The sequence below is a fragment of the Scyliorhinus canicula genome, chromosome 3 (genome assembly GCF_902713615.1).
Source record: "Scyliorhinus canicula chromosome 3, sScyCan1.1, whole genome shotgun sequence".
Classification (NCBI taxonomy): Eukaryota; Metazoa; Chordata; class Chondrichthyes; order Carcharhiniformes; family Scyliorhinidae; genus Scyliorhinus; species Scyliorhinus canicula.
This window is the reverse complement of record NC_052148.1, coordinates 36454640-36470337: the sequence shown is the minus strand read 5'-3', so window position 1 is coordinate 36470337 and position 15698 is coordinate 36454640. Positions and strand designations below refer to the sequence as shown.

General features: G+C 47.0%; 1 protein-coding gene across 1 annotated transcript in view; it reads right to left on the bottom strand.

Moving 5' to 3' along the window:
• Nucleotides 1-10633, bottom strand: part of LOC119963913 (fibroblast growth factor receptor-like 1) — a 379922-nt gene extending 369289 nt beyond the window's left edge. Inside the window, exon 1 of the mRNA XM_038793314.1 lies at nt 10481-10633. The gene's annotated coding sequence lies outside the window, so the exon portion shown is untranslated. The remainder of the gene's footprint in view (nt 1-10480) is intronic.
• Between the last annotated feature and the right edge of the window lie 5065 nt (nt 10634-15698).

Below are 15698 nucleotides of genomic sequence, written 5' to 3'. Positions count from 1 at the left end.
ACATAGCACACCCTCCACACACAGACGCATACATAGCACCCCTCCACACACAGACGCATACATAGCACACCCTCCACACACACACATACATAGCACCCCCCCTCCACACACACACATACATAGCACCCCAAACACACACACATAGCACCCCCCCTCCACACACACACATACATAGCACCCCCCCTCCACACACACACATACATAGCACCCCCCCTCCACACACACACATACATAGCACACCCCCCCACACACACATGCATACATAGCACCCCCCCTCCACACACACACATACATAGCACCCCTCTCCACACACACACATACATAGCACCCCCCCACACACACACGCATACATAGCACTCCCTCCACACACAGACGCATACATAGCACCCCCAACACACACACACATACATAGCACTCCCTCCACACACAGACGCATACATAGCACCCCCCCTCCACACACACACATACATAGCACCCCCCCCTCCACACACACACACATACATAGCACACCCCCCCACACACACATGCATACATAGCACCCCCTCCACACACAGACACATACATAGCACACCCCCCCACACACACATGCATACATAGCACCCCCCCCTCCACACACACATACATAGCACACCCCCCCACACACACATGCATACATAGCACCCCCCCCTCCACACACACACATACATAGCACACCCCCCCACACACACATGCATACATAGCACACCCCAACACACACACACATACATAGCACTCCCTCCACACACAGACGCATACATAGCACCCCCAACACACACACATAGCACCCCCCTCCACACACACATACAAAGCACGCCCCCACACACACATGCATACATAGCACACCCAACACACACACACACATACATAGCAACCCCCCACACATATACACATAGAACTTAGAGAAATACAGCACAGAACAGGCCATTCAGCCCACGATGTTGTGCTGAACTTTTGTCATGGGTTAATCATAGATTATCATAGAATTTTGGACACTAAGGGTAATTTATCATGGCCAATCCACCCAACCTGCACATCTTTGGACTGTGGGAGGAAACCGGAGCACCCGGAGGAAACCCACGCACACACGGGGAGGATGTGCAGACTCCGCACAGACAGTGACCCAAGCCAGGAATCAAACCTGGGACCCTGGAGCTGTGAAGCAATAGTGCTATCCACAATGCTACCATGCTGCCCTTAAGAACAAATTAATCTACACTCCATTATTCTACCATAATCCATGTACCTATCCAATAGCCGCTTGAAGGTCCCTCATGTTTCCGACTCAACTACTTCCACAGGCAGTGCATTCCATGCCCCCACTACTCTCTGGGTAAAGAACCTACCTCTGACATTCCCCTATATCTTCCACCATTCACCTTAAATTTATGTCCCCTTGTAATGGTTTGTTCCACCTGGGGAAAAAGTCTCTGACCGTCTACTCTATCTATTCCCCTGATCATCTTATAAACCTCTATCAAGTCGCCCCTCATCCTTCTCCATTCTAATGAGAAAAGGCCTAGCACCCTCAACCTTTCCTCGTATGACCTACTCTCCATTCCAGGCAACATCCTGGTAAATCTCCTTTGCACCTTTTCCAAAGCTTCCACATCCTTCCTAAAATGAGGTGACCAGAACTGCACACAGTACTCCAAATGTGGCCTTACCAAGGTTTTGTACAGCTGCATCATCACCTCACGACTCTTAAATTCAATCCCTCTGCTACTGAACGCTAGCACACCATAGGCCTTCTTCACAGCTCTATCCACTTGAGTGGCAACTTTCAAAGATTTATGAACATAGGCCCCAAGATCTCTCTGCTCCTCCACATTGCCAAGAACCCTACCCTGTATTCCGCATTCATATTTGTCCTTCCAAAATGGACAACCTCACACTTGTCAGGGTTAATCTCCATCTGCCACTTCTCAGCCCAGCTCTGCATCCTATCTATGTCTCTTTGAAGCCGACAACAGCCCTCCTCACTATCCACAACTCCACCAATCTTCGTATCATCTGCAAATTTACTGACCCACCCTTCAACTCCCTCATTCAAGTCATTAATGAAAATCACACACAGCAGAGGAACCAGAACTGATCCCTGCGGTACGCCACTGGTAACTGGGCTCCAGGCTGAATATTTTCCATCCACCACCACTCTCTGACTTCTATCGGTTAGCCAGTTTGTTATCCAACTGGCCAAATTTCCCACTATCCCATGCCTCCTTACTTTCTGAATAAGCCTACCATGGGGAACCTTATCAAATGCCTTACTAAAATCCATGTACACTACATCCACTGCTTTACCTTCATCCACATGCTTGATCACCTCCTCAAAGAAGTCAATAAGACTTGTAAGGCAAGACCTACCCCTCACAAATCTGTGCTGACTATCCCTAATCAAGCAGTGTCTTTCCAGATGCTCATAAATCCTATCCCTCAGTACCCTTTCCATTACTTTGCCTACCACCGAAGTAAGACTAACTGGCCTGTAATTCCCAGGGTTATTTCTATTCCCCTTTTTGAACAGGGGCACGACATTCGCCACTCTCCAATCCCCTGGTACCACCCCTGTTGACAGTGAGGACGAAAAGATCATTGCCAACGGCTCTGCAATTTAATTTCTTGCTTCCCATAGAATCCTTGGATATAACCCGTCAGGCCCGGGGGACTTGTCTATCCTCAAGTTTTTCAAAACACCCAACACATCTTCCTTCCTAACAAGTATCTCCTCGAGCTTACCAGTCTGTTTCACACTGTCCTCTCCAACAATATGGCCCCTCTCGTTTGTAAATACTGAAGAAAAGTACCCGTTCAAAACCTCTCCTATCTCTTCAGACTCAATACACAATCTCCCGCTACTGTCCTTGATCGGACCTACCCTCGCTCTAGTCATTCTCATATTTCTGACATGTGTAAAAGGCCTTCGGGTTTTCCTTGATCCTACCCACCAAAGATTTTTCATGCCCTCCCTTAGCTCTCCTAATCCCTTTCTTCAGTTCCCTCCTGGCTATCTTGTATCCCTCCAGCGCCCTGTCTGAACCTTGTTTCCTCAGCCTCACATAAGTCTCCTTCTTCCTTTTAACAAGACATTCAACCTCTCTTGTCAACCATGGTTCCCTCACTCGACCATCTCTTCCCTGCCTGACAGGGACATACATATCAAAGACACGCAGTACCTGTTCCTTGAACAAGTTCCACATTTCACTTGTGTCCTTCCCTGACAGCCTATGTTCCCAACTTATGCACTTCAATTCCTGTCTGACAGCATTGTATTTACCCTTCCCCGAATTGTAAACCTTGCCCTGTTGCACGTACCTATCCCTCTCCATCACTAAAGTGAAAGTCACAGAATTGTGGTCACTACCTCCAAAATGCTCCCCCACTAACAAATCTATCACCTACCCTGGTTCATTACCAAGTACCAAATCCAATATGGCCTCCCCTCTGGTCGGACAATCTACATACAGTGTTAGAAAAGCTTCCTGGACACACTGCACAAACACCACCCCATCCAAACTATTTGATCTAAAGAGTTTCCACTCAATGTTTGGGAAGTTGAAGTCACCCATGACTACTACCCTCTGATTTCTGCACCTTTCCAAAATCTGTTTCCCAATCTGTTCCTCCACATCTCTGCTGCTATTGGGGGGCCTATAGAAAACTCCCAACAAGGTGACTGCTCCTTTCCTATTTCTGACTTCAACCCATACTACCTCAGAAGGCAGATTCACCTCGAACTGCCTTTCTGCAGCTGTTATACTATCTCTAATTAACAATGCCACCCCCCCCACCTCTTTTACCATCCTCCCTAATCTTGTTGAAACAACATATATAGCATCATCCCCACACACAAACATGGCCCCCACACACATACATAGCACTCCCTCCACACACACACACACATATAGCACCCCCCTCCACACACACACACACATACATAGCAACCTCCTCCACACACACACATACATAGCACCCCCCTCCACACAAACGCATACATAGCACCCCCATACACACACACCTACATAGCACCCCCATACACACACACCTACATAGCACCCCTACCTCCACACACACACACACAGATACATAGCACCCCCCTCCACACACACAGATACATAGCACCCCCCTCCACACACACACACAGATACATAGCACCCCCTACACACACCCACACACATGGCATCCCTCCCACACATACGGATACATAGCAGGCCCCTCCACACACACACACATGCACACACACATGGCACCCCTCCCATACACACACAGATACATAGCAGCCCCCTCCACACACACACACGGCACCCCTCCCACACATACAGATACAGAGCACCCCCTCCACACACACACACACAGATACATAGCACCCCCCCTCCACACACACAGATACATAGCACCCCCCTACACACACACATGGCACCCCTCCCACACACACGGATACATAGCACCCCCCTACACACACACACACAGATACATAGCACCCCCCCTCCCACACACACAGATACATAGCAGCCCCCTCCACACACACACATGGCACCCCTCCCACACATACAGATACATAGCACCCCCCTCCACACACACACACAGATACATAGCAGCCCCCTCCACACACACAGATACATAGCAGCCCCCTCCACACACACACACACATGGCACCCCTCCCACACATACAGATACATAGCAGCCCCCTCCACACACACACACGGCACCCCTCCCACACATACAGATACATAGCAGCCCCCTACACACACACACACACACGGCACCCCTCCCACACATACAGATACTTAGCAACCCTCTCCACACACACACATATACACACACACACACACATGCATACATAGCACTCCCCCTCCACACACACACACCCAGCAGAGGCACTGTCAGCACATCTATGGGGGGGGGGGGGGGTGTCAATATAAATAAATGCAGTTTGTGATAACTATCATCGACATAGAAACGGCTGCTTATCCCCCCTCCCCCATATCCACATTGTAACTCCTCCTTCCTCTCATGCTTCCCACTAAATACACCCTGGCTGTCTCCCCCCCCCCCCCCCCCCCCCACCCCGTGCCACAGCCACCTGCCATATTCCCAATATACCCGCTGGAGCTAGAGCTCCCCCCCCCCATTAATGGATGAATTGCTGCATATCTTCTGCTTGTTCTGGACCTTGGATTTGGCCTCCCCACGCGTAAACTGAATGATATAAAGCAGGCCCTTTGGCCCATCAAGTCCATGTCGGTTCCCCTGCAGGGCAATCCAGTCAGTCCAACTCCCAGGTAGGACTTCCATAAAGGGCAGCACGGTAGCATAGTGGTTAGCACAGTTCCGTCACAGCTCCTGGGTTCCAGGTTCGATTCACGGCTGGGTCACTGTCTGTGCGGAGTCTGCATATTCACCCCGTGTCTGCGTAGGTTTCCTCCGGGTGCTCCGGTTTCCTCCCACAGTTGAAAGATGTGCGGGTTAGGTGGATTGGCCATGCTAAATTGCTCTTAGTGTCCAAGAAAAATGTTAAGTGGGGGTTATTTGATTACGGGGATAGGGTAGATACGTTGGGCTTGAGTAGGGTGCTCTTTGTAAGGGCTGGTGCAGACTCGATGGGCCGAATGGCCTCCTTCTGCACTATAAATTATATGATTCTATGAAAGGGATCAAGGGAAATGGTGGAAGGTGGGATCAGGGTATTGAACTTGATGATCAGCCATGATCATGATGAATGGTGGAGCAGGCTCAAAGGGCCGAATAGCCTCCTCCTCTTTCCATTTTCTATGTTTCTATGCATGGTCAATCCCCGTAGCCCTTAGGATTCATCTCCTTCAAGGTCCCATTCAATTTCCGCTTGAAATCATTGACTGTTTCCACCTTCCTCTATCCTGGCGGGAAGTCAGTTTCAGGTCATTTCCACTCGCGAAGTTAAATAAAAAATCCTCTTCACATTCCCCCTACACCTCCTGCCTGCAATCTTCCAGCTCTGATCCCCTGTCCTTGCGTCACTTTTTCTCTGCCTCTCGACCTGTCATCACCTTGCACGCCTCGATCAAACCTCCCCTCAAGTCTCCTTGGCTCCAAGCAGCTCGACCCCAGCTCCTCCAACCTAACCTTGGAGCTAAAATCCCTCCTGCCCGGCACTATTCACCCCCAGGTGCCTCTGTCCCTGCACACTCTTTAAAGCGGTGCACTCTCTCCACACCCCTGCTGCCAAGGTGAATCATCTCACACAAGCTCCTCTCTGTATTGAATTCCATTCGCCACTCCTCTGTCCAGCTTGCAGGTTTTCCATCTCCTTTTTCCAGGTGACTCATAAAATCCTGTTCCCATACTTCAAAGTTTGGTAAATCTGGAAATGTTGCTCAGTATTCCAAGGTTCAAGTCACACACACACACAATATGTCTGTTTCAAACACTAGCTTTCGGAGCACTGTCCCTTCCTCAGGAGCGTCACCACCACCACCACCTGAGGAAGGAGCTGCGCTCTGAGAGCTTGTGTTTGAAACAAACATGTTGGACTTTAACCTGGTGTTGTAAGACTTCTTACTGTGCTCACCCCAGTCCAACGCCGGCATCTCCACATCACACACAATATAGTATATTTAGCTTGTGTGTATATATATATATATAGAGAGAGAGAGATACATAAATATTTCTGCCCCTCACAATTTTAACTACCTTTATTTGTAAAAAAAACCCCAAGAATAATTGCAGTATGATTTATATATATGCACGCACACAGTCCACGTTAGACCATCTAACTCGCTGTTATCGAATAATGAAATGTTATCTCCAAGAACTCGTGCATTAATATCTCCAAACTGTCATCATATATATTTGGCCCGTGTGTATATGAACGTGTCTTGGAATGGGAAGCACTTGTCTGGGTTTCAAAAGCGACCCACCTGACTCCCCCCCCCCCCCCCCCCCCCCCCAACATCCCCGCGATTAATGCCCCTGTCCCAGCAAGCAGCCAATTCTAATGGACTGATGCAAAAGGGCAAAATACTGCCGGTGCTGGAAATGTGAAATGAAATCAGGACATGCTGGAAATGGCCAGCAGACCGGGCAGCACCTGTGGAGCGAGTCACTAATGTTTCGGGTCGGTGAACCTTTCCGGCAGAACTATCCTGGGCTGATTCAAACAACAACCACACAACATCTCCGAGAGGGACTTTTAACACTGGGGGTGAACCTGCCTCCAAATTACAAATGCCCCCAACTCACCCCCACCTCTTTAAATGACAGAAGTAATCAAGATAGGGATGACATGTCAGGAATTCTGCTTGTAGAAGGGCTAACAATGCAGGACTGTTAGTGATTTCTCCCTTAAAATCCGCCTGGGATGAACGGGAATTGGTAATGTGTTCGCTCTCTCTCTCTCTCTCTCCCTCCCACCTTCAAACCACCAGACGGATATTCAGACACTGACTAGCAAAGGCTGGAGTTCAAAATTCCAGGGGACCTCCTGCTGAATTTGGACAGTGCAGATATTTAACGTTCATTGTTGCACGGCTCCGTTTTCGCCGCTGGCGTTATTTCACAAGGACAGGGCTCGCTGATTTAATTGTGGAAACATTTCGTTGCACGAGTTTAATTGACTGCAAACCCATTGCTGCTGGGGTAATTACAGGAGGGGGAAAAAAAGATGCATTGAGAAAGGGGGAAGCTGCCGATTTTTAGTTACAAGCGATACTGCCGATTTTTAATAGCACAGGTCTGGGCTATCCTCCATGAACATCCAGAGGGGTGAAGACTAGGAACACTCCAGTTCAAAACTATACTGCTTCAGTTATTTGATTTCAGGAAGTTGTCCTTCGAACTGATGCTTGCGAACAAGAAATACTACAATTTCCCATTGTAAAACGACCATTGCAGTCTGTACCAATGTAACCTGATTATTATGCAGAACCGACCCAGGTGAAGTCAAGGACCTGGCACATTCCAGGCAATCTGTATTAAAATAACGCATTGCATGTCATCCCATTAATAGCACACTCTAACCTATGTGTTGTCACCCGCAGAGTGCTTCTGCATACGCTCTCTTATCTCCCGAACCAGCCGGGTTAAAACGCTGTGACTATGCATTAACAACAGTATCGCTTGTAACTAAAATAGTTCATGTGGCCAGTCATAGGAATGTCTTGTGTGCTACACAGCTACGCGATATGCAATTACATGTAACAGAAGATCAGAGTATACAGTTCTCCTAAAAGTGGTAACTGTACCATAGCTTTCTATAATATAGAGTTATAGCACATACATTTAACTAACTATATAAAGTTATGGTATCCAGCATTATATGTCATCAGTTAAATATTGAACAAACAACGAAAGTATACAGAATGTTAGCACCTGACTATCTTACAATATCGGACTGTACATACAGGCAAATCCGAGCCGTTTAAAGGTTCTGACGTTAGATTGTTCATTAACAGTAATAATTTACATTATGATGAAATTTAGGATGAATAATACCATTTCTTTAAAACCTGTTGCTGGCATATTCGATGTTAAACAGGTTCTGATCTGATGGGGGAAAACTTCAATTTTATTCATCAAGGTTATTCCGTCTATATTGTAAATCATCAGGAAGGTATTCTGGATATGAATTTGGTTTCTAATACCTGGTAATTCCGGTTCATTATGTACCAATGTGAGAAGTCATTAAGAACCATAGCCATTTATCACCTCTGTGTCCAGATAATCATGGATTTTAATAGGAAGAACTTCCTATTATTTTTTTTAGCGTACCTTTTCTCCTTTGGGAAATAGTGGGGAAGTGGTGACAAGATTCTATTTTTTAACACCATCCGACCGAAACTCATGTCTACTGAGACAATAGTCTGTGTGGAGTCTGCACATTCTCCCCGTGTCTGTGTGGGTTTCCTCCGGGTGCTCCGGTTTCCCCCCACAGTCCAAAGATGTGCAGGTTGGGTGGATTGGCCATGGTAAAATTGACCGGCAGGTGAGGTGAGGTTACGGGGATTGGGTGGGGCAGTGTGCCGAGGTTAGGGTGCTCTTTCAGAGAGAGGGTCGGTGCAGGCTCGATGGGCCGAATGGCCTCCTTCTGCACTGTCTGGGTTCTATGATTCTATGAACAGCCAATCTTTAACACAATGGGCAGTAACACAGAACTGGCCAAATGATTACAATAGTCTGAACGCAAATCTGAATTGCAGTTCCTTTTGCCAATGTAGTTTGCCCAGGATACGTCAGCAAGGTGCACTCCAAACTCCCCCAGACCAAGGACGTTCGGGTTATTCCAATCTGAACGCCACGTTCCAGGGGCTTGTTACACACCAACCACTCCCTCTAATAACACATTGTTAAGGTGTCACAAGCTGTGTTTTACACGAAAACTCACCTTCATTAATCATATGTTTGCGTCAATCTTTCATTGTTGCTCTGTCAATTTGTTAAGATTGACCTTGTTTAGAATGGCTGAGCATTTATTCTCTTGCGCACAAAATGTATTATAAGGTGGGGGGGGGGGGGGGGGGGGTTCTAAACCCACCCAGGAGGAAAAGACTGTGGTTCAGACACACAAATATAGACACATTCATAGGGACACATTCAATTACACATGGCATAAACTTACAGACACATCCAGTCATGTGTGCACAAATCCACTATACGTTCAATCACATGTGCACACATACTTACACACACATTCAAACATGCATGCACACATTTACACATACGTGCAAACATACACCACATTCAATCAGATGTACATGCACTCACACACATCAATCCCAGATTGAGACACATTCCAAAAATACAACATACATTTATCCAGTCACGCATGCATGCACACGTATAACATAGTGGTTATGTGACTGAATTAGCAATCTAGACGACCTTGGCTAATAACCAAGGGATATGAGTTCAAATGCCTGCCTGGCAGCTGGGAAATATAGTGGTGACCACAAAGTTCGTGGATTGTCTTGAAACAGCCCACCAGATGCAGGGAATTGTGGAAGGAAACTTGCCCTTGGTCTAGTTGTGACTCCAGAGCCACTGCAATGTGGTTGATTCCGAAACCCTCTCAGTTGTATCATAAATATATAACACTGCACCAATTCAAGGAGCTGGTTGACCATCACCCTCTAGTAGACAATAAATGCTGGACTATGCGAGCAACGCTGATCCAAACAGATATCTAAAGGCACAGCCCATTCAAACACACATCAAAAACACTTGTACATTTCGAGGAACAGACTAACTCAGGAATTCGTCTGAAAAGATAGTTCCAGGCACACCAGCATATGGACATGCCCAGACTCCTGGTGAGACACATAAACACAAACGTTAAAGATCGGATCAGAGAGGAACGCGCACGGGTATTCATTGTTTTTTGTGTAAGAACATAGCGCCTCCCTCGTCTTTCCCTTGTAATATGCCCAGCTCGAACTGTTCGCGCAATCTAGACTAGATTATTTATAAAACAGGTCAGTAAAACAAAATATACCTTGAGTAATCCACATCATTAGACGAATCAGTTTAGTCTGATCTAGCGGCTCCTAGTTTAACGGCAGGGAGAGGTTAAGTGGCACACAGCAGACTCTCGATCCTCCTTTTGCTCCTGTCTGCTCCATTGCCGCCTGCTTGAAGTTTTCCCCACTAGTTTCCGACCATGAAGAGAGGGACACCTGCAAACAGCCGCAGACGGTTACATTCCGCCTCCTACCGGCGGGCGGCTGGAACAACAGGCCGGCCTGCTTGCCGAGTGCTGAACCCCAGACAAAAAAAAACAGCACGCCTCAGATTGTGAAACTTAAAACAAGCTCAAAATGAACTTGCATTGATAACCTTTTAACCTCATTGTTCTTTCTTAGTAAACCGTTTCATCTTTTAAATGGAGCCAGATGATCTCAGAGTAAAGGGTCGCCCACTTGAGGCAGAGATGAGGAGGAATTCCTTCTCTCAAAGGGGAGTGGATCAGTGGATTTCTTTATGGCAGAGAGCTGAGAGGCTGGGTCGTTAAGTCTATTCAAGGCTGAGATAAACAGATTTTTAAACAGTAAAGGAATCGAGGGATACGAGGATGAGGTGGGAAAATGGAGTTGAGGATTATATCCGAGCAGCCATGAACTCATTGTATGGCGGACCAGGTTTGGTGGGCCAAAAGGCCTAGACCTGCTCCTACATCTTAAGGTCTTACGATACAGGTATAATGTTTAAGACACTCGAAGCTGCATGGCCACTGCTATTGATCAGCTGAAACTAAAGATGGTATCAGCCATACACTACTCAAGATTGCGGAGCTGTTTTGGGAGTCAGGTGTTGTGACTCTGATTTCTCCAGTCCCACACGCCCCTGAGAACTCTGTGTTCCTCCACCTCTGGACTCTTGTCCACTTCCCTACTCCTTTTGCCCCACAATTTGGGCAGCACGGTAGCATTGTGGATAGCACAATCGCTTCACAGCTCCAGGGTCCCAGGTTCGATTCCGGCTTGGGTCACTGTCTGTGCGGAGTCTGCACATCCTCCCCGTGTGTGCGTGGGTTTCCTCCGGGTGCTCCGGTTTCCTTCCAAAGATGTGCAGGTTAGGTGGATTGGCCATGATAAATTGCCCTTAGTGTCCAAAATTGCCCTTAGTGTTGGGTGGGGTTACTGGGTTATGGGGATAGGGTGGAGGTGTTGACCTTGCTTAGGATGCTCTTTCCAAGAGCCTGTGCAGACTCGATGGGCTGAATGGCCTCCTTCTTCACTGTAAATTCTATGCAAAAATTGGCAACCGTGTGTTTTAGAATTTCTGGCCACAAGCTCTGAATTCCCTCCTTAACCCCCTCCCCGCAGTCCACTGTCCTCACAACTCCTTTGAGATTAAAGGCTAAATCCTTGGCCATGGTTTTAGACATGAGTCTGCTTCTTTGACTCAGTGTAAATACTTGTCTGAACGAAACTCCAGCCTTGGGCTGTTTTGCTGCAATAAAGGCACTACATCAATGCACATTCCTGTTGTTTTTCCACATAAACCTAATATCAGAGGTCATATCGGTAAATACACATTGCCATTATATTTTATATTTTTCATTTATGGTGTGTTCCAGTGCCTGTAACAAAAACAATGTTGTTTTTCACCTTCCAGCCAGAGAATCTCGATGTCTAGGCTGTTAATTACCATCAGATGACTGTTAGGAAATCTTTAAGTACTTTTAAAAAATATAATTAAACATGACATTTGTGTGAAGAAAATATGGAGCCTGCTTGTCCAAGAGGGAGAAAAAGTGTTGCCCAAAAAGTTCATGGAAAGGTTACTTTGTCAACACTGAGTAAACTGGAGCATTCATATAGCCATCAAATCACAGCACTGCAATCAGGTAATACAGCAACACACCAAGGCTCCTTCAAAAGCACCTTCCAAACCCACAACCTCTGCCACCTAGAAGGTCAAGGGCAGCAAATACATGGGAACACTGCCACCTGCAAGTTCCCGAATATTCCCCAATAAACCAAGGTTTATTCCGGAGTTTCACTCCCTACAGAAGGCCAGGTCTGAGGCGTTCAAGATAGGGGACCCTGACCTATACAAGAAATCCAGCAATGACCTTTGCAATGTCATCATGGATGCCAAGAGACAATATCAGACCAAACTAGAGTCACAGACTAACGTTACAGTTTGTCGTCGGTTGTGGCAAGGCTTAAACAACATAATGGGCTACAAAGCAAAGCCACGTAGAATCTCTGGCAACAGCGTACCACTCCCCAATGAACTCAATGCATTCTATGCTCGCTTCGATTAGGAAACCATCAAACTGCTGAACTGCCCCAGAACTATCGGACACACCCATACCCACTGTCACAGCTTCTGAAGTCAGATCAGCTTTCTTGAAAGTGAACCCTTGGAGAGCGAGGGGTCCCTGGTTGTGCACTCAGATCCTGCGCGGACCAACGGGCGGATGTGTTCACGGACATCTTCAACCTGTCCCTATTCTGTTCCAAGGTTCCCACCTGTTTCAAGAAGACCACCATCATACCGGTGCCAAAGAAGAACCAGACAACGTGCCTCACCAACTACCGTCCGGTGGCCTTGACATCTATCATTATGAAGTGCTTCGAGAGGTTGGTAATGAAAAACATCAACTCCTTACTCCCAGAATGCCTTGATCCACTGCAATTCACATACTGGCACAACTGGTCCACAGCAGATGCCATCTCCCTGGCCCTAAACTCATCCCTGGAGCATCTCGATAACGAGGACTCCTATATCTGACTCATATTCATTGACTACAGCTCCGACTTCAACACCATAATCCCAGCCAAACTCATATCAAAGCTCCAAAACCTAGGACTTGGCTCCTCACTCTGCAACTGGATCCTCGACTTCCAGACCTATATGAAGGAGATTGTCATCGACTTCAGGAAGCGTAGTGGAGAGTATGCCCCTGTCTACATCAATGGAAACAAAGTAGAAAGGGTTGAAAGCTTCAAGTTTTTAGGTGTACAGATCACTAAGAGCCTGTCCTGGTCCCCCCATGCCGACACTATAGTTATGAAAGCCCACCAATGACTCTCTCAGAAGACTAAGGAAATTGGCATGTCAGCTATGACCCTCACCAACTTCTACAGTTGCACCATAGAAAGCATTCTTTCTGGTTGTATCAGAGCTTGGTATGGAGCCTGCTCTGCCCAAGACCGCAGGAAACTACAAAAGGTCGTGAGTGTAGCCCAGTCCATCATACAAACCAGCCTCCCATCCATTGACTGTCTATAATTCACGCTGCCTCAGAAAGGCAGCCAGCATAATTAAGGACCCCATGCATCCCGGACATACTCTCTTCCACCTTCTTCCGTCAGGAAAAAGATACCAAAGTTTGAGGTCACGTATCAACCGATTCAAGAACAGCTTCTTCCCTGCTGCCATCAGACGTTTGAATTGACCTACCTCGTATTAAGTTGATCTTTTCTCTTCACCTTGCTATAACTGTAACATTATATTCTGCAGTCTCTCCTTCCTTCCCTATGTAAGGTATGCATTGTTTGTACAGCATGCAAGAAACAATACTTTCACTGTATACTAATACATGTAACAATAATAAATCAAATCAAATCAAAATATGGACCACAATCAGTAAATCAGTAAGGATAAACAACACCTCCTCCATGATAGTCCTCAATACAAAGGCCCTGTAAGGCTGCGTACTTAGCCCCCTATACTCCCTATACACACACAATTGTGTGTCAAAATGTAGCTCCAACTCCATCTACAAGTTTGCTGATGACATGACCGTAGTGGGTCGGATCTCGAACAACGATGAGTCAGCGTACAGGAGGGAGATAGAGAACCTAGTGGAGTGGTGTAATGACAACAATCTCTCCCTCAATTCCAGCAAATCTAAAGAGCTGGTCATTGACTTCAGGAAGCAAAGTACTGTACACACCCCGTCAACATCAACGGGACCAAGATGGAGATGGTTGACAGCTTCAAATTCCTAGGGATACACATCTCCAAAAATCTGTCCTGGTACACCCCACATTGCGCTATGAACAAGAAAGCACAACCGCACCTATACTTTCCCAGGAAACTGAGGAAATTCGGCATGTCCATATTGACTCTTACCAATTTTACAGGTGCACCATAGAAAGTATCCTATCTGGCTGCATCACAGCCTGGTATGGCAACTGCTCGGCCCAAGACTGTAAGAAATTACAGAGAGTCGTGAACACAGCACAGCCATCACGCAAACCCGCCTTCCAGCCATTGACTCTGTCTACAAAGCTCCTGCTGCCTTGGGAATGTGGGCAGCATAATCAAAGACCCCTCCCACCCGGGTTATTCATGTTTCCAACCTCTTCCATTGGGCAGGAGATACAAAAGTCTGAGAACATGCAATACCAGGTTCACAAACAGCTTCTTCCCCGCTGTTACCAGACTCCTGAATGGCCCTCTTATGGACTGAACTGATCTCTCTCCGCATCTTCTCTGCTGAGTAGCACTGCACTCCTGTATGCTTTACCCGATGCCTATGTTTATATATTTACATTGCGTATTTATGTATGTCCTATGTTTTTCTCATAGAATAGAATTTACAGTGCAGAAGGAGGCCATTCGGCCCATCGAGTCTGCACCGGCTCTTGGAAAGAGCACCCTACCCAGGTCCACTCCTCCACCCTATCCCCATAACCCAGTAACCCCACCCAAGACTAAGGGCAATTTTGGACAAGGGCAATTGCAGGGGCTGGTTTAGCTCACTCAGCTAAATCGCTGGCTTTTAAAGCAGACCAAGCAGGCCAGCAGCACGGTTCGATTCCCGTACCAGCCTCCCCGGACAGGCGCCGGAATGTGGCGACTAGGGGCTTTTCACAGTAACTTCATTGAAGCCTACTCGTGACAATAAGTGATTTTCATTTCATTTCATTTTCATTTTCATTCATTCATTTATCATGGCCAATCCACCTAACCTGCACATCTTTGGACTGTGGGAGGAAACCGGAGCACCCGGAGGAAACCCATGCAGACACGGGGAGAACGTGCAGACTCCACACAGACAGTGACCCAAGCCGGGAATCGAACCTGGGAGCCTGGAACTGTGAAGCAATTGTGTTAACCACAATGCTACCGTGCTGTGAAGCAATTGTAAGGAAGGATCTGTCTGGACTGTACGCAGAACAATACTTTTCACTGTACCTCGGTTCAAGTGACAATAAACAAATCCAAATCCAAATTCTTCCAAGTCACACACT